Source organism: Ambystoma mexicanum, chromosome 8 (assembly GCF_040938575.1).
Source record: "Ambystoma mexicanum isolate Mex_15411 chromosome 8, UKY_AmexF1_1, whole genome shotgun sequence".
In the NCBI taxonomy this organism is placed as follows: Eukaryota; Metazoa; Chordata; class Amphibia; order Caudata; family Ambystomatidae; genus Ambystoma; species Ambystoma mexicanum.
Window position 1 is genome coordinate 1,040,783,035 of NC_090929.1, and position 22,233 is coordinate 1,040,805,267.

At 45.0% G+C, this 22,233-nt stretch overlaps 1 protein-coding gene across 9 annotated transcripts in view; it reads right to left on the reverse strand.

Annotated features, from left to right (window-relative positions):
* Positions 1-22,233, reverse strand: part of DLG5 (discs large MAGUK scaffold protein 5) — a 1,559,980-nt gene that overhangs the window by 617,279 nt on the left and 920,468 nt on the right. The window lies entirely within an intron of this gene.

Sequence of the window (22,233 nt, forward strand, 5' to 3'; positions counted from 1 at the left end):
CTGCAGGATGAAAGCAGGCCTCAATAGCAAGCACTTAAACACATTGTATGAAGAAAATAGTACTTGCATTCAGTAATGTTCTTGGTGATGGATATACTTATCTGCCATAGGTTTCTCAACTTAGATTTAGCTCCAGGAACAGCCTAAATCCAGAAAATCCTTGCAAACCCACTACCTGGTACCGTGACATGTCTGGAACACAAAGGGATCTACACATACACAGAAACCCAATTTACTAACGTCCACAGAGGCTAGAAGTAACAGAATGAACTGTCAAAAAATAATATGAAGGTTGTGTGCAAACAGACACAAATGTGAGGGGACGGCGATAAGGAATCTGTGGGAGAAAGGTGCCCATTAAATTAACACTTTAAAGTACATTACAGAAGGCAAGTCATTTGTTCATTTAAGTGAAACACTCTCCCACAGATTCATCTTAGAAAGACCCATGCAGTACCAAAACAGGACACAGGCAAAGACATTTAAAAAAAAAAAAAATGTATTTGTTTTATTACAAACAACCAAACTTGCAGCACATGTTACAATATTACACAAATTTACAAGTTTAGTCAATATCTGCTGCATTTCCCTTCCCACCCTACCAACTGAGCCTACTCTGTTTCACGCTATGCTTCTCCATCTTGCGGCGAGGTTCTCTCAGCCATACTCTCTTCTGAGTTCTGGTCGCTCGACCAGTTCTGTGCGAGCACAAACAAAGTGGTCATTAGATGTTTCCATGATGTCAGGGTTTCTGCTTCTTCATCCCCTCCAGTTTTACTAGCTTCCTGCCAAACTGTAGATTCAGCTTCTGCCCATTTCTGTAGGTCTTTTTCCACCATATTTCTATCCTCGGCCTATGACTCGCCTTCCATCCCATAGCAATTCGGCACTTCGCAAGTATATATGCCAAATCTTTTAGTTTGCTGTTTAAGTTTACGTGCTCTTGGAAACCCCCCTATCAAACAAGCCCATGCTACCTCAACATTTATCTGTATCCCTTTTTCTTCTAATTTACGGACCACTTCCCCCGTGAACTTCTCTATTTCTGGACATGCCCAGAACATGTCCGTCATCCCGGCGTTTTCCTCGCCACATTTAGAGCATGTTTGCCGTTCTGTGTTTTTAAATTTAGCTATCCTGTGGGGTGTCATAAGCCCTATGGGTTATATACAGTTGTATTTACTGTAGTCTGGCATTCCTTAATACTTTATGATACCCTTGGGCCCGCTCCCACATCCCATCACTCATAGGGGCGCCCACTTCTTCCTCCCAGTCCTGTATTAGTTGTGCCACTTCTTTCCCCACTTTGGACATCACCAGCTCGTATATCCTGGATATTTCATGCCCTCCTTCTGCCGTATCCGATATCATTTCTATGACAGGGTCCGGCTGCTCCTCTAATACTATTTCGGACCTTGTCTCATATTCGCCGCACCATCCTGTGGTACGTGATATATTGTCATATATGCAACCCTGTTTCCTCCACCAGCGTCTCAAATCCTTTTATTCTCCCCTCTTACCATATGTCTCCCATTATTGCTACCCCTACCGATTTCCAGCGCTTTCTGATCGTCTTTCTTAATTGGCCTTCATTTCCCATCAATGCGACCAGTGGTACCTGCGGGGAGCACGGACCCGGGTTCCCCATTATCAGACAGGCCCTTGATTAGTCATAAAGTTGAAAAAGCCTGTGCTAGAGGTTGGATTTGCCCACAAGAAAGGGACTACCTTGTAGTCAAGAACTCTACAATTACAAAATTTTACATCCTTCCTAAAATTCATAAAACATTGGTGAATCCTCTGGGTCGCCCTATTGTTTCAGGAACTGGTGCGTTACTTGAACCACTGTCTAAATTTGCAGATAGGTATCTTAAACCTGTTGTTCATACTATGTACTCCTATGTACAGGATACTACTGAAATCTTTAATATAGTGGAAGAGATGCAGTTTGATCCTACTGTACAATTGCTCATAAGCTTGGATATATTGTCACTCTATACTTGTATCCCCCAACAGGAAACTTTACAAGTGTTAGAGGAGATACTCCTTACAAAAAGAACGGAAGGCAACACACCAAATAGTTTTATTCTTAGGTGTGCAGAAATGGCGCTTACAGAGAATTATTTCAGCTTTAACGGACTACTATATCATCAGACCCACGGTACAGCAATGGGCTCTTCAGTAGCCCCTTCGGCAGCAAATTTATTTGTTGAAAGTTTTGAACGTCAGGTCATCTACAGCCCCACTAACCCATACTTTTCTAAGTTGTGGTTGTGGCGCCGATATATAATGACATTCTGATCGTGTGGGATGGTTCGTTTGAGCTGTTTGAAGAATTCATGATATGGCTCAATAGCCAAAATCCTTATCTGAAGTTTACTTCCACACATGACAAGTCAGAAATCAATTTCCTGGACATCACAATTTGGGTCGATGTCAGTGTGAACATTCTCCAGGTTAAACCATACCATAAACCAACCGACTGTAATTCCCTGTTAGAGTTTGACAGTTGCCATCCACACCACACAAGGGAGAATCTCCTGTTTGGCCAGTTCTTGCATCTCAAACGTAATAGCTCTACAAAAGAAACTTTTTTGGCAGAAGCTAATACTTTTGAGTTCTAAATTAATCGCAAGAAAGTATCCAACCAAGATAGTGCGACGTGCACTTAAAAGAGCAAAGAATAACAACCGAGAGGGACTGTTAGAATATAATGACAAAACGAAAGACAAAGAAGGAATAGTATTTGTGAGTATATATACCCCTAAACGAATCAAGTGATTAAGAAAAACTGGCATGTGTTGCAGGGTGGCGACTGTTCTCTGGACATCCCATTATGTGGTTTCAGGAGAAGTCCAAACCTAAAAGATCTGCTCACTAAAAATTATATCATGAAAGGGCCCAACAAACAGAAAAGTGTCACAGAAATTTGGGGGCTACCAAAAACAGTGGGACATGCCCCATGTGGACATTGTGTGAATTGTCATCTAACGAGCAGGACCACACAAGTTGACCTCGGTTTGGCTAAACCCTGGACACAAGTGACATTAACTAACTGTAATACCAGTAATGTTATTTATGCCATATGGGGCCCTTGTGGTAAACTCTATACAGGTATGACCAAATGGAAAATCAGAGTCAGAATTACCAAACATAGGAGTTGTATTAAGAACAAGGTCTCCATAGCCCCGATGGTTAATCATTTTTAAATGATGAACCATGGTACGTATGATCTGAAATGGACAGTGTTACTACACATTCCACAGGGTGATGGCATAGAAGTAACTAAAAGGCTGCAGGCGAAAGAGCAATGGCTGATTTTTCTATGTAGATCAGCTGAAATTGGGCTCAATGAGGCTGTTGATTGGAATTTATGGGGGTAAAGGGAACCCCTTGGTAGTGTGGCTTCTTTTCAAACAGGATGTAGCAGCAGCCAATAAATCTGACCCAGTTTACATAAGCACTGGCGTGTTAGTGTATGTCCATTTAAGGCTGTATTCTCCACGCATTGTGAGATTAACTATTTTGTGGGGAGAACTTCACAACTGGCAACAAAAGTAAGAGTAAGGAGTTAACGCGCTTTTGGAGCAATGTATTTGGCGTGATCCACTTTGAAGATGGCGGACATTAATTAACTGTCAGCAGGGCATCTCGTGTAAATAAACGAGTGATAAAGTGTAGGTAAGAACAATGAATTCAGCACACCATGGTTGCAGAGTATTTCGTGTGCGTCATCTTAAACGTGATGGTTAATATTGAACAGCCAAACAGGGGAGTTTGAGTACTTACAGGCGTCACATGTTTACCACTGTTGATGCCGTTGGTGCGCATTCGGCAGTGTTACTTTTGGAGCCAATTAGGGTAATTCATTACAGCTGCGCCGTCGCATTCCCTTTAAAACGTGAGCATGGAGACGTTACCTGTAGAATCAGGTGACTGACGACACGTGAACACGGCGACGACGGAAGTGACGCTAGACACAGAATCCGTTGAGAGTAAGTGTGCTTTAGATATCTTACGAGAGCAAGTTTATAGATACTAATCGCTCTTGTACATGTCGTCCGTAAAAGATTTAGAAAGTATTGCCTCGTGGAAGAGTGATAGGGAATCGCAGCAGTAGCATGCGTTTTCACTTTCCTCCTATTATGTCCCCTGATAGATGTTCTTCTTTTGTACTCCAGCCATCGCTATTTCGCAGCGAGACTGAATCCAACGGTGTACAGTTAAAGAAGGAAGCTAACATCCATGCATTACGTGCGTTCCCACATCAGAAATGGTTTGAAGCCAGTAGTAAAGGGCACGTACGGACTGGACATAAGTGAGTATTCTCTGCTCGCTAGTACTTCGTAGTTGTAGATAGGTTGCACACTTTAGGAGAGCTGTGTTTGTTAATACACAATTGCGTGCTTCGCTCTAATGATGTGAAGGCCAGCAAGTGCATGAGTCGCATTTTTCTTGATCCAAACAAAAGGCCCGCTGCTCTTTACTATGGACATTTGTGCATTTATTTTCACACACGTTCCCTCCCTAAATCAGGAATGACTTTGCTTGACATGCTTAATCGTTCAAGATGTTAGCGCGCTACGCTAGTGTGGGATATTTGTCATGTACAGAGTGATACCACGAGTAGTCTTCAACTCCAATAGGTAATCTAATGCATAGGGTCACTGGTACGCAGTTATTTACAAAGATTATTGTTTTTGCAGAGTAACTCAGAGATTGAAAATTATAAGTGGCATTCACGACAACAGAGGGCTGTTTACATGACAAACGCGCCTACGACGCCGTGGACACCATTATTCAGTAAAGCTACCATGATAAGCCTACCACAGGAGACAACTTGCTCCTTTGCTGGTTAGATGTTTAAATCAGTAGCAGCAATACTCAAGGCCGTTTTTTATGCTGTCCCCCATGGGGTCACAGATGAACATTATTATACGAAGTGGGCAAGAGAATGGAAACCTGCTTATCGAATTCCCCTTGAAGAAGTTCTATTATTGTTGTAAATGTTGTAAAGAGAACGAAACATGTCGGGCATTGGTGATGTTGCAATTTTAGGCAACATTAATTAAGCAATCATTAAGTTAATCAGAACCTTGTTTAGCAAGGATTCGCTCAATTAAGACACTCAGGGTCTGGAGGGAGCAACTCGTAGTTAGAAAGCTCTTTTCTGCATTCGACATTTGTATGGGCAAAAATGTATGGTGAAGAGAGTGAGTTAGTTAGTGAATGTTTGGCTCAATGTGTGGAAGGAGGCTTTATTTCACTCAGCATGTTTTCAGTATAAAGAATGAATTATAGGCCACATTTGGTCTGCTCAGAGTTTTATTGATAATTGTTTAATACATGTTTAATACATTGTCTTAATAAAATATTTTTTGTACTATATAAAAAAGAATTGTTGTTGCTGCTGAGTGAAATTTTCATATTGGGGTTGGGTAAATATACCCAATAGGGTTCTTATTCCCTTATATAGGGTACAGCATAAGGGCAACAAGATTCTTTAGTTTAGAAGCATTCGCCAGTGTAATATGGGGATTGAATCTTGGGGCCGGTAAATTACTCCCCTTAGTCTTTTGATTGTATAAGTGCCTGTGCCACACCTGCCATCCCAGTGTCAGCATTCCCGAGCGCTCCTTCAAATCCAGTTTTGGCAACCATATCATTTCTTTTAGGAAAAATGGTCCACACTCCCGTCTGAACAACCGAGATTCTGTAGTTGGATCTTCTGATAGCCACTTTGGCACGTATTGCAGTTGGCTCGCTAAATAGTAGATCTCATAGTTTGGCAGTTTTATTCCCCCCCTTATAATACGAATTCTGCAACTTCCAGAGGGCAGTCCTGTTCCTCGTCCCATGCCAGAGAAATTCCCTGCATATGCTATGTATCCTAACAAAAATATCGCTTTTGGTATCAGGTTCAGGATGTTCCCGAAATAATGTAACAATCTCAGGAGCACTACCATTTTCAACATTGCCCCTCTTCTCATCATTGATAAGGGGAGCTTTACCCAGAATTTCATACTATTCTCAATACCCTTGACCGCTTTCTCAGTATTATGTTGGTGCTCTGCTCCACCGTGTGGTAGAGGTCTATCCCGAGATATCTGAACGTGGTGACCTCCCATGGTATTTATAGGACTGGTAATTGGTCCCGCGGGACCCCTACGTACCTACCCAGCGGAAACATGCATGATTTCTTAGGGTTCACTGCTATACCAGATTGCGACGCAAATCGCTCCATCACTTCCAGGATATATTGGAGGTTTCCTTCTGGGTACGCAAGTACAGCAGCATATCATCAGCATACAAGGAGATTAAGTGCTGCTCCCCATTTATGTTAATTCCTATTATGTCATGCTGTTGCCTTCGGTATATCGCCAGGGGTCCAAGTGCCAAGATGTACAACATAGGGGATCATGGGTATCCCTGCTAAGTTGCCACCTCTCTGATATGATTGCTCCCATTTTAACCCTGGGCAACAGTGCGCTGTATAGCAGTTTGGCTCATTTAAGATAGCCAGGCCCTATCCCATAGCTGGTCAGGGCTGTAAGCAGCCAAGGCCATTTGACTGAGTGGAAGGCTTTTATTGCGTCCAATGACAATTGCAAATTCCCCCGCGTCCCCTTCCGTGTGTCCTATGACTTGATGTAGTTGTCTGTGATTGTTGGATATATTTCTATTTGGGACATACCCAGTCTGATCAGGGTGTATTAGTTTATCGATGATCCTTTTCATTCTGTTTGCTAGGACCACCGTAAGTATTTTGCTATCCTGATTAAGCATCGACAGCGGTCTGAAGGATCCGCAATGACACAGGCAAATGGTTTACTACAAATCAATTCTCAAACCTGATATTGCAGTACGACACTGCCAAAACAAGCCGCCTCCCAGTCAGAGTTCAGGCAGTAATGCTTAGCAAATGTATGCAGACACAACCTGGTTCCCCCTGACAGGTATCCAACAGATGATTGGGTATAATCTTTCATTTTAAAGTGGATTAGGTGTGGCTAGACCAGGCGGCATGAAGGCACCCAACTAAGTCCATCCACAGTGATGGTGGTGGGCTGGGGCAGGGGGTACATTTGAATGGGACTTCGCTCCTGCGCACCTACTGCACCCGTAAAAGACTTGAGAAGTAAATAGAAAAGCTTGCAGGCATTGAGTGAATACCCTAAAGACAGTCAAACGGGTTGCATGAAACGTTTTTTTTTGTCATTCACTTTTTACTAAATCGCAGTGATAAACTCAGGTACATGGAAAAGGATGTGACTGATTGTCGAGTTGCAGCGTAAACCACATTCCAGTCCATTTACAAATCTGCTTCCAATTGAATGGCAAACTTCTCGCAGAACAAATCTAAGCAAAAAACCAAGGCTATGTCGAGCATATATGCATTAACCTTTCAAAGATGACATTAACCACTGCCCCAAAAAATGTGTACACCGGTCAAAGGGCACATAACGAAGCTTGTTACGGAACATCCATATAAAAAACTGATTTCCTCAAAGAAATTTGGGATTCCCTATACATTGTGAGGGCCAACAAGGCATTTCACATGGTTCTGGCACTGGACACATGAACCAGCAGGTTGCAGGAAAGAAAGACTTGGTCGTCTGAAGTGTGTGTGTTTTCTGACAACTTCTTCACAAACTAGAAAAAGCCTTCCTCGACTGCACCCAAACCCACTCTTGGGCGGAGGCAGAAGTCTGACAGCAGAGGTGTGTGGAGGAGAGCAGAAGGCAAAAGTCCTATCCAATGAAAAGAATGAGAGAGGAACATCAGTAATAACTAGTCGCTTCACCTTATCTAATAAAGCAACAGCGGGGCTGATGCATTTTGCTGGAATATATCTTCTGTAAAGCCAACAGGTCCTCCTCCCCAGAGACATATTTGAAAATGTAAATCAATGTATGCACATTATAAAGGGGTAAAAATTAAGCTTGGATGAGCAGGTGCTAAGGGCAGCTCCTGGGTATCAGGCATTAACCAGTGACCAGGAGCTGCCATTGGGGATTGAGGCGCTAGTACACAGTGTTCCACAAATCTAACTTGCACATTCGATGCAAACTTATCATTTTGTCCATTTATCTAAAACTTCTTATGATTTAAATGTTGTTTAAATGAAGTATAGAGGTGTCCTAATGTTTATTTATAGATTGTCCTGAACGTACGAGTTAAAGTTGGGTTTGTTGTTCATCAGTTGGTCTGAAGAGCAAAAAACTAGCTCCTGGGATTAGTTGGCGTCAAACTAACCAGGGTCTTCTAGGCAACAAGCAGGAGCTACATTTCTCCATGCTCCACTCAAATTCGAACCCTTACATATTTGCCTTACATATACACCTTCCTGATCAGCAGACGTATGATGACATCTTAGAAGGGCGTAGAATGGGTATCCACAAAACCAAGTTCAAGCGCCGGTGCAACAGTGCATGGTCCTCAGAGTCGTAAAAGAAATAGTACAATCCTGGCACACACAACTGTTGGGGAGTTTTGCAAAAGTCCACTGCAGGTAAGTGTGAGGGTGTAGGATTTGGACTCGGAAATAAGGGTAGTATGCTGGTTGGCAAGGACTTTTACTTCAGAACCCTGCTCAAAATAGCGTAAAAAAGGGAATATAGTCTCCTGGCTGACCACTTGCAGCCTTGCTTTGCCGTTCCCAAAACAAAATAGTGTCCCACACATTTCATGAGGTATTTTCCTTCGTCTTGAGTTTCTACAGGCTTATGATTCTGCACTCACCAAGGGGCACATTTCTTCCCTTGTATTTTTATCTGGTGTTATACAACAATCTAAAATTGCAAAGGGGTATGGGTTTACCCCTGACTTTAGCTCCAGTCTCCACAATTTATATTGTAAAAGGAGGTATGATTCTTACCTTTTGTTGTAGTTCTTCTACTTCATGGCAGACTTGGTTCACTCACATGCCAAGTACTGCCTCTTAGTTTTCACATAGTCACTGCAACAAAGAAGAGTAGTGTTCCCAATAATTACAAGCAATTTCTCTTTTGCTGGTTTATTCTCATCTGTGGTTGTGGTGGTCTGGGTTTATTCTCCTGCCCAGTATTGACTATTCTCCTCGAAAAAGACTTACGAGGATGAGCAGTGTTACTAATGATCACAGGAGTCCAAAATTTCCCTTTAAGATTTTTTACCCCATCCATGTCCCACGCCGTTACACGGGTACTTGTGAGAGGGTTTCTTTTCTCAGTTCTAATCTCTGGTGCCTTTCCTTTCCCAAAGGGTTTTCTGCCACTCCCTCCGGTCGACAAAGCCTTCCCTAACAGTAAAATCTCTTTTTGTCACTTTACCAGGGGTATACACGGCGGTTGTGCCTGCTTTAGTGTTCCCGGGAAGTGTTGCTTCGGCACCAGCACCATTCGGTAAAAGTTCCACAAGAAACATCTTTTGTTTTCTTGTATTTTCCTTCCTCTCCAAGGGTTGCTGGCCGGTTGAGTAGACCTTGGTCTGTTCTCTAGCATTTTCTCGCTCGCCTCGCATTCAGTTCGCCCATCGCGATCTACAGCAACTGCTTCTCTGACTCAGACTGCTGTTCCGCAAGTCAGGTCCATCTTTACATTTCATTTTTAGGTCAGTTTCAGTGAATGGACAAAGACTAGTGTGTTGACTAGGATTCCCATGTCGTCAATCCATCATCATGGGGCCTCCTCATCTCAGTACTATTTCTCCACTTTACTGCTGGTATGTTGCATAAGTACCTGGAGCCATATAGCATTTGAGGGTTTAGAGTAGGGGAAGTCGTGGGAACTTGTAGGTAACTCCTTGGTTAGTGTATGGGGGTGGGATTCCCTCTCTTAATAGAAGGGATGAGATCCTCCGATTCGTCACATAAGATTTTAAAAGACTCACACTTGGGACTCAGGGCTTCAACTCTTAGTATAGGCCTGAACCATACAAGTAGGTTGGTAGCAATGGCCGAACAGCCAGGCTTATTTTAGGAGGGCGAAAGGGCTTTCGTGGAACAAGGAACTTACGATTATACACCTAGGCCCAAATAAAAACTGACACACTAAAGTTATATAAAAATAATGTTTTATTTTATATATACACTAAGGTAAAGTAATTCTTCAAAAACGTAAGAACTATATATATATATAACACAATAAGTAACTTAGAAATGCTAATGCAATATTCACAGTAAGTAAATTACTTGTGTACTACTTGTAGGGTGGCAGTATGCACTTCAAAGTTTAAGAACAACTTTTGTAATACGTTTTGAGAATATAAATGACCCCGTAATAGGACGGTGTCCCGAGGAGCTCCTGCAGATCCTTTCGTGATCCTGATGTTTAAACTTGTCTGGAGGCAGCTGTGAAGGGAAACTAGAGACTACAGGAGCATGAAGGTTCATGGAATAAAATGATCTTAAAGCCGGCGAAAATCGCAGCATGTAGAAGTTTGCGGTATTGGATCGATAGGACAAACAAGATGGCGGCCGGTGGGCAACAAAGAAGCAAGAGCCTTGCTGCAGCCAAACAAAGGCGGACCCTGACTGGCGAATGAAGTAGGTTCGGACAGAGAGGAGAGTCCACAACAGCCGTGTACGAGTCCGTTCGGCTCAGTGGACGCTGCAGAAGCAGAGAAGAAAGCTAACTGAAGTCAGCGTAGCAGCGAAATTCCAACAGGAGGTCAGTGGGATTAATGCAAGCGCACCGGAGAGGAGAAGACAGTGTTTATTACATGGGAACGCAGTGGAAAAATTCCAACGAGGGCTCGCAACTTCGCAGAGCCACCCGGGGCGGACACAATATTGCAAGATTACATGTATAACCCCTATTCGCACTGATAATCGCAACTCGGTGAGTTGAAGGAATTGACAATTTCAAAGCAACCCAGTGTGGCAGCCTTTGCCCCGAGAAGGCGTACAGACTGCGATTGAATCCCTCTGATTACAAAGTGAACATTGTTGCAGAACCAGTGTGAGGTATACATTAGCAGACAAAGGAAGCGCTAAAATAAGTCCTTCCGAAAAGAGGAAACTGACATGACCACAGGTGTTACGAATGCTTGTGCACAGCAAATGAAAGGCCGAGGGACAGCACGAGCTGGCTGGCAATGAAAACGAACTATTGAAGCGAGGAATACGCTGAACGTTCGCTGAGGAGCACGGCCACTGGAGGGCTGATATAGGGTGTGGGCACAAAGCTGAATAATGATATGTGATAAAGAAGATTAGGTGGAAATACAGAGGCCCGACCCAAGGGAAAGGAGGAGCCACACAGGACAATTAAGGCTTTGAGGTGCGGACGGAATGCAAGCAAGACGGCCCAAAATAGAACAAACTGCACAAGAGGAAGAGGGGCAGACAGATGGTATCTGGCGCAGCCGAGCGAAGCCATGTCAAAATGGAGCTCGAAAGAAGCCATGATCTAAGAGAACACAAACGCAGCAACTGGGCCATCTAACTACAGTTACTGCAACACAGGGCGAGTAAAGTGGATGCCGGCAGGAGATGAGCAGCACAGGCCAAACCGATACCCCCGCTGAATTAGAGAACTGCAGCAACCACATCAATGGAGGAATAGAAATTCCAATGGTTGAGGACTACCCTGGATGCTTGATACACAGAGATTCTGGAGAGGCGGTGCTAGTCCACAAAAAGGGTTGTGTGAACCTGAAAGCAAGTGCTGGAAACTGAACCTCCCCCCTCCCCCCACCCCCCGTGCGGAGGCCACGTTAGGCCCATTGGGAGCACACAGCAGCCACAGCTGAATACAGAGTGCCAATTGCAAAAAAAGTAAATAACGGGAAGGGAGTACCTCGCCGGGCAGTTCAGAGTGCACAGCGATTACAAAATATAACTGAGTGGTGCTAACGGGAGGTGTTAAGACCGGTGTATTCGGGGTAGCAATAAAGACAGGGAACACGCCAGCCAACCTAGTAGCACCCACTGGAAACCTTCCGTACAATAGGAGGGTGCAAGGAACACAGATCGTTGCCTTAAAGTCACAGTACGAAGAAGAGACTTGGTAATCTACACAACCACCAGGAAGCACTGTGAGCACCGTGTGCTAAACGAGTGCACTGACCAGGACACTGCCCAACGTGGTATCATAGCAGAACAGATAGTGTATTACACTGCTTGTAACAAAAGAGTGGGCAGTGGGTCCAGCAGACGCAACAATGGCTTCGAAGCCCAGCAAGACCAAAGCGAAGCAGTCATCAATAGACGCATTTGCCAAGTTAGCGCAATCAATGGATGGCACCAGAACAAAAGGGCAAGAGAGCTAAACATGTGAGTAAGGGTGTAGTTTCTTACCTGTAACTCCATTTCTCCAGCGTTGGTATCTTTCATGGATTCACATGCTTAGAATATTCCCCGTCGTCAGGCTGGGAACCCTCGGTATCTTTATTAAAGCATTTTCTATAGGAAGAAACTCGACACTTGTTTCCCCATCAACGTCCTTTTGGGAGGTTTACTCATGGCCCAATAGGACGTACGGTATAAATAGCCTCGCCCCCGCGGCTCCCTTCAGATTTTAACCTCCAAATTAGAGGCAATATCACGTTTGCATTCAGGGGAGGCTGGCAGCTGCATGTGAATCCATGAAAGATACCAACGCTGGAGAAATGAAGTTACAGGTAAGAAACTACTCTCTTCTCCAGCATTGGATCTTTCATGGGTTCACATGCTTAGAATAGATTACATAGCAGTATCCTTATATCTGGAGACTTGTAATGCAAACCAATACCATAGGAACACCAACACAGAAAAATCACAAGAAAAACAACAACCACCATGGAACATTAAAACGGGTACCCCACTCTGTGGGCGCTTACCTTACTGAAACAGGTGTTGCAGGACTGCACGTCCCATCTGCACATCTGCTCCATGCTGTTGCTCAAGGCAGTTATGCCGAGTAAATGTATGCAGCACCGACAAGGATGCCGCTTGACAGATGTCCACCAGCGGAATTCCCGACAATGCCGCTGATGACGTGGTGGATCTTGTCGAATGAGCCTTCGGACGCCATTCCAGAGGCTTTGCTGCTTTTGAATGACAGAAGGCAATAGCGGACGATACCCCCGCGGGATAGTCCTTGTTTGGAGATTGGTTTTCTCTTTACTGAGGGTCCGTAAGCCACAAAGAGTTGTCTTGTACGCCTGAAATCTTGAGTATGACTCAGATAGAACTTTAATGCTCTTTTGACATCCAACATATGGAGAGCCTTCTCTGCCAAAGAGGAAGCTGCAGCGAAGAATGCTGGTAGCACAATAGAAGAGTGCTTATGGAATGTAGTTGGTACCTTCGGAATAAAATGAGGGTTAGCGGCCAACACCACATTCTCCTTGAAGAAACGCAAATATGGTGGATCAACCACCAGCGCTTGCATCTCCGATATTCTTCTTGCTGAAGTAATAGCCACCAAGAAGGCCATTTTCCACGACAAAAATTTCCGGGCGGCGGTGGGGGGGGGTTGGGGGGTGACGACATAGGCTCGAATGGAGCCTTCATTAGTCCTGATAACACCAGATTGAGACTCCAACCAGGAGGGAACTTCTTGGCTGGAAGAAAAGTCGAAATAAACCTCTCAGAAAATGTTTGACTAGTCGATCACTGAACAGCGGAGTAGAGTGCCTCTTCCGAGTAAACCTAGAAATGGCCACCAGGGGAACTTTTATGGAGGAGAAAGACAAACCTCTTCTCGCCAAGTGTAGTAAATAAGGCAGAACCTGCTCTGATGAAATGTTTAGAGGGTCCACCCCTGACTGATCCTTACACCACACACAGAATCTTTTCGACTTGCATGCATGAGACATTCGTGGACGGAGCTTTCGCCGCCTCTAAAATGCGGCGACAATCTCTTGAAATGTTCAGTAAACCAAACCCGGAGTCAGGAGCCAAGCCGTCAGGCTGAGGGAGCCCGGGTTGTGATGCCAAATTGCTCCTTTGTCTTGAAAGAGAAGGTCCGGCGTCACTTGTAATCTCATCGGTTCTGCCACTGATAGATGAAGCAGGTCCGAAAACCACAGCTGCCTGGTCCAGTGAGGGGCAATCAGAATCACACGGCAAGGATATTTCTGAATCCACTGGAGGGTCCGTCGAAAGAGCGGAAATGGAGGGAATGCATCCCCCAGCGAATTGGGCTGCGGCCATCTGCTGGTGAACTGCTTGCACTTTTTGTTCTCCTGGGTTACGAAGAGATCCAGCGAAGGACGACCCCATTTTCTGAAGATTCTCAACACTTGCTGATTGTTCAGATGCCACTCATGGAGTTGGCTCATCTCTCTGCTGAGAGAGTTTGCCTGTACATTCTTCACTCCTGGCAGGTGAAACACCACAATGCTGATGTCTTGTTCGAAGGCCCAATGCCATAGTTCCTGAGCCTCTCTCGAGAGCACTCTGGAATGAGTGCCCCCTTGTTTCCTGAAGTAGAACATTGTGGTCGTGTTGTCCGTTAACACTCTCACAACCGATCCCTGTATGCGTGGCAAAAACGATCTCAGAGTCCAACGAACGGCTCTTAGTTCCAGTACATTGATGTGAAGGTTTGCTTCTCCTGTGGACCATCGACCTTGAAATTGTAAAGACCCCAGATGAGCTCCCCATCCTGTTTGGGAGGCATCTGTCACAACTGTGGATTGAAATTCCGGCTATAGCAGAGGCATCCCCTTTGTCAGATTGTCTGAGAGTTGCCACCACTGAAGATCTTCCAGTAGGTCGCTGTTGAGCATCACTTTGTCGGACCACAATCCTCGAGTTTGAGACCACCGGTCCACCAGAAATTCTTGTAGTGGCCTCATGAAGAGACGACAGTTCTTCACCAAAGGGATACATGACGCCATGGCTCCTAGAAGCGACATGTAGCCTCTCACTGACACTCTGGTTCAAACTCTCCACTCCTCCGCTTTCTGCTTGAGTTTCTGAACTCTCTCTACAGAAGGTTTTACCAGTCCCGACTGGGTGTGGAATTCCGCGCCCAGAAACACCAAGCTCCTGGAGGAAGAGAGAAAGGATTTCTCGAAGTTGACTGCGAAGCCCAACCGTTGTAGTAGCTGCAGGGTAACGTCGAGGCTTGCCTGCGCTGCTGCCGGCGACAAGCCCCTTATTAGTCAGTCATCCAGGTAAGGGTAGACATTACCTTCTCGACGTAGCCATGCCGCCACCGGGGCTAAACATTTTGTAAACGTCCTGGCAGACGATTTTAGACCAAATGGGAGCACTCTGAATTGGTAATGACTTTGACCCACCACAAACCTCAGGAAATTTCTGTGCCGCCAACACATGGGTATGTGGAAATATGCGTCTTGTAGGTCCAACGACGCCTGAAAATTCCCCGGTTGTATCGACCGGATGACTTCCTGAAGTGTAAGGATCTTGAGCTTCAGGCGTTGTAGAGTCTTGTTGAGAACTCGAAAGTCCAAAATGGGTCGCCACTTGCCGTTGGGTTTTTTTACCACGAAGTAACGTGAGTACACCCTAGGCCTCTCTCTGCCACCGGCACCAATTCTATTGCCCCTTTTTGCAGTATAAGCACCATCTTCTGCTTTAGGATGTGAAGATGGGGTTGTGCCGAATACACTGGAGGAATGGGCGACGGCGTGATCTTGAATTGCAAAGAGTGGCCTAGTTTCACTGTGTCCAACACCCAACGGTCTGATGTTATCCTTTCCCATTCGTTGACGCAATGGGACACTCTGCCTCCCAGGACACTTTGAAGATTGTCATTGCTGAGCTTTTGATTGCTTCTTCGTAGACGAAGATTGTCCTCCTCTCCTTCTAGAAGTCTGGAAATCCCGGCTTCTCCGTGTCGCCTGGACAGCTCGCCTGTATCCCTGGGAGGAGTATGCAGATCTATTGAAATTCCGGTCTCTGGATGTGGCAAATCGAGAATTCCCTGAAGCTCCGCAGAAGGGGCGAAAAGGCCGAAATGCTCATCCACTTTGTAATGCCCCCAGTGATCTTGCTGTATCTGAATCCTCCTTCATGCCCTTGAGGGCTTCGTCTATCTTCTCCCCAAATAACTGCTCACCTCCACAGGGCATGTCCAGCACTTTATAATGGACATCTGGCATTTTAACCAGGCCTGCCTTCTTACTACCACTCCATTATTTATTTGGTTGAATCCCGACTCCGCCAAATCCACAGCAATGTTGATGCTGTGATTTGATGCCTCCTCTCCTTCACGCACCAGTAGCATAGCATAGCTGTCTTTCGGTGTTCTTCGGGCAGGTGTTCCAAGATGGGGGCCAGGCGATACCACATTTCACGGTCGTATTGTGCCATAATGGCTAACGAGTTAGCTGCCTTGACCGTCGTCGCTCCCACTGTTAAGACTTTCTTACCAAAAGCATCCTGTCTTCTAGCTTGACTGTCCGGAGGTGTTGTGCACTTGTGTTGTGATCTAGCCTTTCTGCTAGCCGCCGCTGACACTACAGGTGTAGAGTCTGGAGCCTTAAACTTTTTTTCTAACCTGCCATGGATTGCAGGCTCCAAAAATGGATGGTGCATGGTACGCAAGCCTCCTGATAGCGATGATGAAATGCCCGAGATGGAGTCCCTGGGACCTTAATCCAATTCAGAGTCCTGTACCTCCCCCTCTTCTGGATGTGAACGGGAAGGTTCTTCACTGACCGGACTGGAGAGCGGCAACTCAACTGTTGACATTGAACGTGGAGTGGGGCCTGTCGCGTCAACGAGGGGAGTCACAGGCGGCGCACCTATAGGAGGCAGCCTTGCATCCAACTGGCCCAAGAGGGACTGCAGCATAGATAAAACTTGCAAAGACAACATCGACTGCGGATTTAGTAGAGAAGACGTAGGAGGAACATCTTGCATCGCAGACGGGCCAACGCCCTGTAAGCCGAGATCTGATGGATGAACCACCGGTTCTCGCTCATCGATCGCTGCCACTGGTGTAGACGACGCCACCGCAGGAATTGCCTGTGCGGACTATATTGGAGCCGTCCACTACGGGACTCCCGTTGACGGCACTGGCAGTTGTGGCACAGACTTTTTGGGCGATCCCGCCTTTTTTTAGTCTCTAGGCCGGTGTTTTGAAGATTCCCTACTCGAGGAAGACCTATGATAGTCTCCTGAGGAAGAACGCCTTAAAGGGTACTTTTCATCCTTTTTTGAAGTAGATGAAGACGAATATTTTTCTGATTTAGGGCCCTGGTTCAAACGACCATGTTTTGATGGAGCATCCTTCGCTTTCCCTGAAGAGGAACCCTTCTCCGTAGGCCGCGGCTTCTTCGCCGGAGGCTCAGCTGACACTGATCAGCGAGGGACCACAGGGGACTTCTGTCTGTTCGATGCCAGAGTGCGCACCGTTCCTACTTCAGATGGAGGGTAGGCCCCTTCGTTCAGCCATGATATTAGACGCCGATTCCAATCCTTTAAAGTATTTTGCGAGAACCCCTTGCAGATATCACATGTGACCGCAGAGTGATGAGGGTAGAGACAATAAAGGCAATCCATGTGCACGTCCCCCTCAAACATTCTTCTCTCCACACGTGGCACACGGGCGGAACGACGCTTTCCCCGACATTGGGAAAGAAATTACAACCTAACAAAGTGTAGAAACACGAGGTAATCCAGACTACTTTAGAGACAGTTGAAATCTGAAGGGAGCTGCGGGGGCCGGGCTATTTATACTGTACGTCCTATTGGACCATGCGTAAGCTTCCCAAAAAGACGTCGATAGGACACAAAAGTGTTGTTGTTTCCTATGGAAAAAGCTTTAATAAAGATACCGAGGGTCCCCAGCCTGACGTGGGGAATATTATAAGCATGTAAATCCATGAAAGATCCAGTGCTGGAGAAATTAAGGGATCTGGCATACATATTAGCGAAACGTAGAATAGCGATGGGATGGAAGGCGCATACAAGGCCTCTGGTGCAGGTATGGTGGAAAGACCTGCTGAAATGGGCGAATGCTGAAACAGTGGTGTGGCAAGAAGCAGTAAGCAGAAACCCGGACCAAGAGGAGGTGGTAGAGGCCTGGAAACAGCTCCAGACCCTGTTCACCAGATTCGTGGTCAGGCAGATGAAAGAAGGGACACTGAATTGGATCCTGCAGCAGCAGTCAAGTGAAGAGGCTCTCAGCAAAGCATTCTTCAGGTTCTGTGATTTTGGCACCTTTTCAAAAGCACCAGTGAAGAACGGTTACTGCACGGTCCAGTCATCTCACTGTCTCGGTCCACCACTCTGGTGAGGGGACTTCAAGATTCTTCAGTTCCAGTGATCAGCTTTTCTTCAGCCTCATGCCTTTTATGCAAGAAACCAGCCATTCAGCACCCATGCAACATTCAAACTCTGGCACACTAGAAGACAAAGAACAGCAAAGTTTCAGAGTCCTCCCCTGTTTCCTGCACTCACAGAGATACTAGAGCCTTGGTGGGATTCACAATTAAACTAGGACCTCCCCCACCCACCACAGAAGAAAAAGGACCAAGAAGGGACAAGCAAACAAGAAATGGCGAAAAAAAGAATACAGTCACCATTTTGGGTCAATGGTGACCCTTCTCTGTGCAACATTGCACACAAGGTAGGTAGGATAAAATCACTGCCACCAAAGCGTTACAGGAGCATTAGAAAGGGGATATGGTGTAACCCCTCAGCACTCCACATAAGGTGGGGTGGGCTGATCTCACAATATAAATGATAGGAAGGATACTAAATATCCGACTGCCCCAGGGAACATGAGTTCTCGCAAGGAAAATAACAGAAAATAAAAAGGGAAGCCCAAGCAGCTCCCAGCAACACTGCACCACGAGTGCTGTGTGATACAAAAGTCAAAGACAGATGCTATAAAACTTGGAGGAAAGTAAGAAAAAGATATAAAAAGAAATTCTAAAGAACCCAACAGATAGGGTAAAAGAATGAGTGAGTGTGGAAAAAGGGTGCCACTCATTCAGAAAAAGTGACTAAAAACCCACAGGTCCAGCAAAAAGTGCTGGGGGACTCGCATGTGAAGGGGATTTCGCACAAAAATGAAAATCTACCCAACAACCACCACCACAGTCAAGAGTGAATTCTTCCTAGGTGGCCTCCTCAGCAACAATGCTCTTTAAGTGAACGAAGGCCAGCCTCTTGAGAACTTCAAGGGTGGTGCAATATCTCAGACTTTACTTTGGGGTCAGCACTGAGCACAGGACCAACATCGCAGAAAGTGCCATCGTAGCTGGCGTCTCCACTAAGGAACTGGTGCCAAAAGGGATGATGGAAGGTGTAACTGAGGTATGCGAAGATATGCATAGAGCACAACTTTCCTGTCCGTTGAAGGAGCTGGGGGGCAATACAACCCACAGCCAGATGGGTCACCTTGTCCAATGAAGGAGGTGGTGCCAATTTATTCTGCTAGAAGATAGCCAGCACGGATTGCCCGAAATCCTTCAGGTTAGCCTAAGAATACTTTTTTGCATGGAAAATATCTGATTGATATTTGAGAATCATAATCTGTTCCTCCACCATCAGACTCGGGTTAGTGTCAGTGACTTAGGGTGCTGAGTAAGAGGAAGAGTGGTGTAAATAGGAGGAAGACTCCCTCCGAAACCTGGACGTCTTGCACTTTTTCCTTTTTTGTTTTTTTATATCCTTGGGAGGATAGCTCAGGGGCAACGTGCACGCCTTGGAAGCAAAACGACACAGAGCACCACAGGTTCGATCCCCGGGTCCGCGCTTAGAAATCTCTGGGTATTGGGCGCGTTATAAATAACCCATCATTTCATATCCTTCCCAACAAGCCCAGCAACAGCAGACCGCTCCCAGTGAGGGACAACTGCATCCTTTCCCTGCACCACCAGGAAGAGCTTTAAAGTTATCAACCGCTCCCCAATATAGCCTGTGGATGCATCACATGATTGGATCTACAAGCATTGGCATCACAGTTTACACCAAGGTAACAAACACCTCTGGTGTAGTTCAAATTGAGGTTTTGACGTTCAGTGGAAAGGTTTTAAATTTTAAAAGGTTGCAAAACATGCATAGTAGTGTCTGGAGTGCAGAATAAAGTAAAGATGTCAGGGCATGAGCAAATACCTATATGTACCAGCTACCACATTTATAATGCCAATGACACTAAATAAGTCATCGATTTGGGAGTTGCCCACCATGCTCCCTAGTGGCTATGAGAGTACATCATTCTGAAAGCAGGCAACACCCAGAGCGGTTTCTAAGTTGAGGAAACAATGAGAGTAAAGTACCGTCAACGAGACAACTTGGCCTCATCTCACTGCACGCACAAATCTCCAGATCTATGCAGACACAAGCTATGAACCAATCACACCAGCCTCTTTGTTAGAACACCAAAACGTTAGCTTCTATATTGGAGAAAGCAGAGAAGCAGAAGGCTTTAATCACAGGTTGCTGCCTGAACAACTAAGACTTTTCTTTGGCTTGAGCCCGTATTGTTCCTACTTCCTTGCCAAAAACTAACCTTTGACTCACAGATGGGAACGGGATAAAAGAGTAAGGCAGTGGATGGGTGAGGCAGGGTCTGAGACCCTCACAAGCTTCCCATCCCTTCACCCACAGATTTCATTTTTCTGTAGAGGTAATGGATGAGACAGAGTAAGGAATGGGCTTCTCAAAGGGACAACATAAGCTTATGCCCTAACAAAATGACAGCTCAACAGAAGCAAAGAGGAATAAATAGGAGGTAAGCCTCCTGTTCCTTACTATCTTCATTGCCCCTTGCATTTAGAGTTTGGTACTTGGTTAGGATCTAGCAAGGAAGAAGCTTCTCTCACACAACTTGTGGCTCCTGTGCTACTACAATGACAATTAATGTTGGTTATGCCTGGTGTTCTTATATACTGTCATTACAGGCCCTTTCCTTTGTAATTAGCCCCACCAGAAGTGGGACCACAACCGCAATACTGGCATAGGTAACTGTCACGTTTTAAGTTATTATTCGCCAAATCAAAAATTGCTAAGGGACCTTATTTGTGTTTGTTTCTTTTTTTTACATGCCCATTTCAACCAAACGTTTTGCTAGTTTATTTTTTGATGTATATTTGTAAAGCACAGGCCTTTGTCTTAATAAAACATGCTAGAGTCCCCAAATATATGCATGAAGAGAAGTGAAGCAATAACATCAGCAGCACAGTGTAAGGTACTTAGGACAACCCTTTAGATTAATATGGTTAGTTAGTATTACCACTGATGGAAGAGCTTTTTAAAATAACATTACTGCTTCTGTGTCCCATTAAACATGCATTCAAAAACAATATTAAGGTTTCTACTTAAATCTTGAAGCACTATGAACAAGTACCTGGGAAGCTGTACAAAGCAGTAAAACTGCACTATAGAGCGTCTCCAATTCCTAGTCTGCAAAGTAAATGCTACTCAGATGGTACACTGATTCAGCATGGCCAAGATGCCATGTCAAACTAAGTTGGGTGTAAAAGTCACACAAATTAAAGCAACTGGGGCTTGTTCCTGAGAATTTCAAACATTTAATTTACGGGTGGTAAAAGGTATAGGAAACTGGGAGGACCTGGATTAAGCGTTAATGCCAACCACCATTACAATGAATACCAATGGATTCTGTCTGCTTTTTACAGGTGTACAAAGCTGGCATGAATCTGTGGGTAATTGAGCTGTTCCACTTGCATCGAAATTTGAGGTGGGTGGAAATGCTGACAGTTTTCGACCACACTGTCATGGAAATCTGGTGCAAAATGGCATGGATGGTTAAAAAACAGGCAGAAATGTTGCTGCAATACACCGCATCAAAATACTATGCACATGAAGAATATTAACAACAGGCCTCCAGATAAGTGTCATACAAAGCCTTTTTACGCATTAAAATCTTGCAAAGACGACATGTGTATCATTTAAGGTCCAGTTGAGAGCTGGAGACAGTTCAAATGGCAGGTGACTTGACAGAAAGCAGCGCACATCTTTTGATGTGTATCTGCATGGACAAAGACATTTTTTCTTTCAGCTGTATGCACCAACTCTTCAAAAGAAACCATTCCCTTATTTCCACAACTTCTGCTGTGTTTTGTATCTAAAGATGCTGCTAGACAGTAGTATTATGGCTACCGATTTTTCTAGTATTTTAGGATATTTTTCATTAACAGGATGGAAAGAGTGTTACAATTGGAGATATGCTTTATAACAAATGATGCTTTTTTCAATGACTGCTGCTTGCACAGAAGTATTTTTCAGAGTTCCTGTGTTGTGTGCATTTATCATCAATATGAACCTACGTGGTGTGTTAATTCGCATTAATGTGAAGGCGAACGTTTTCGACTAATGTA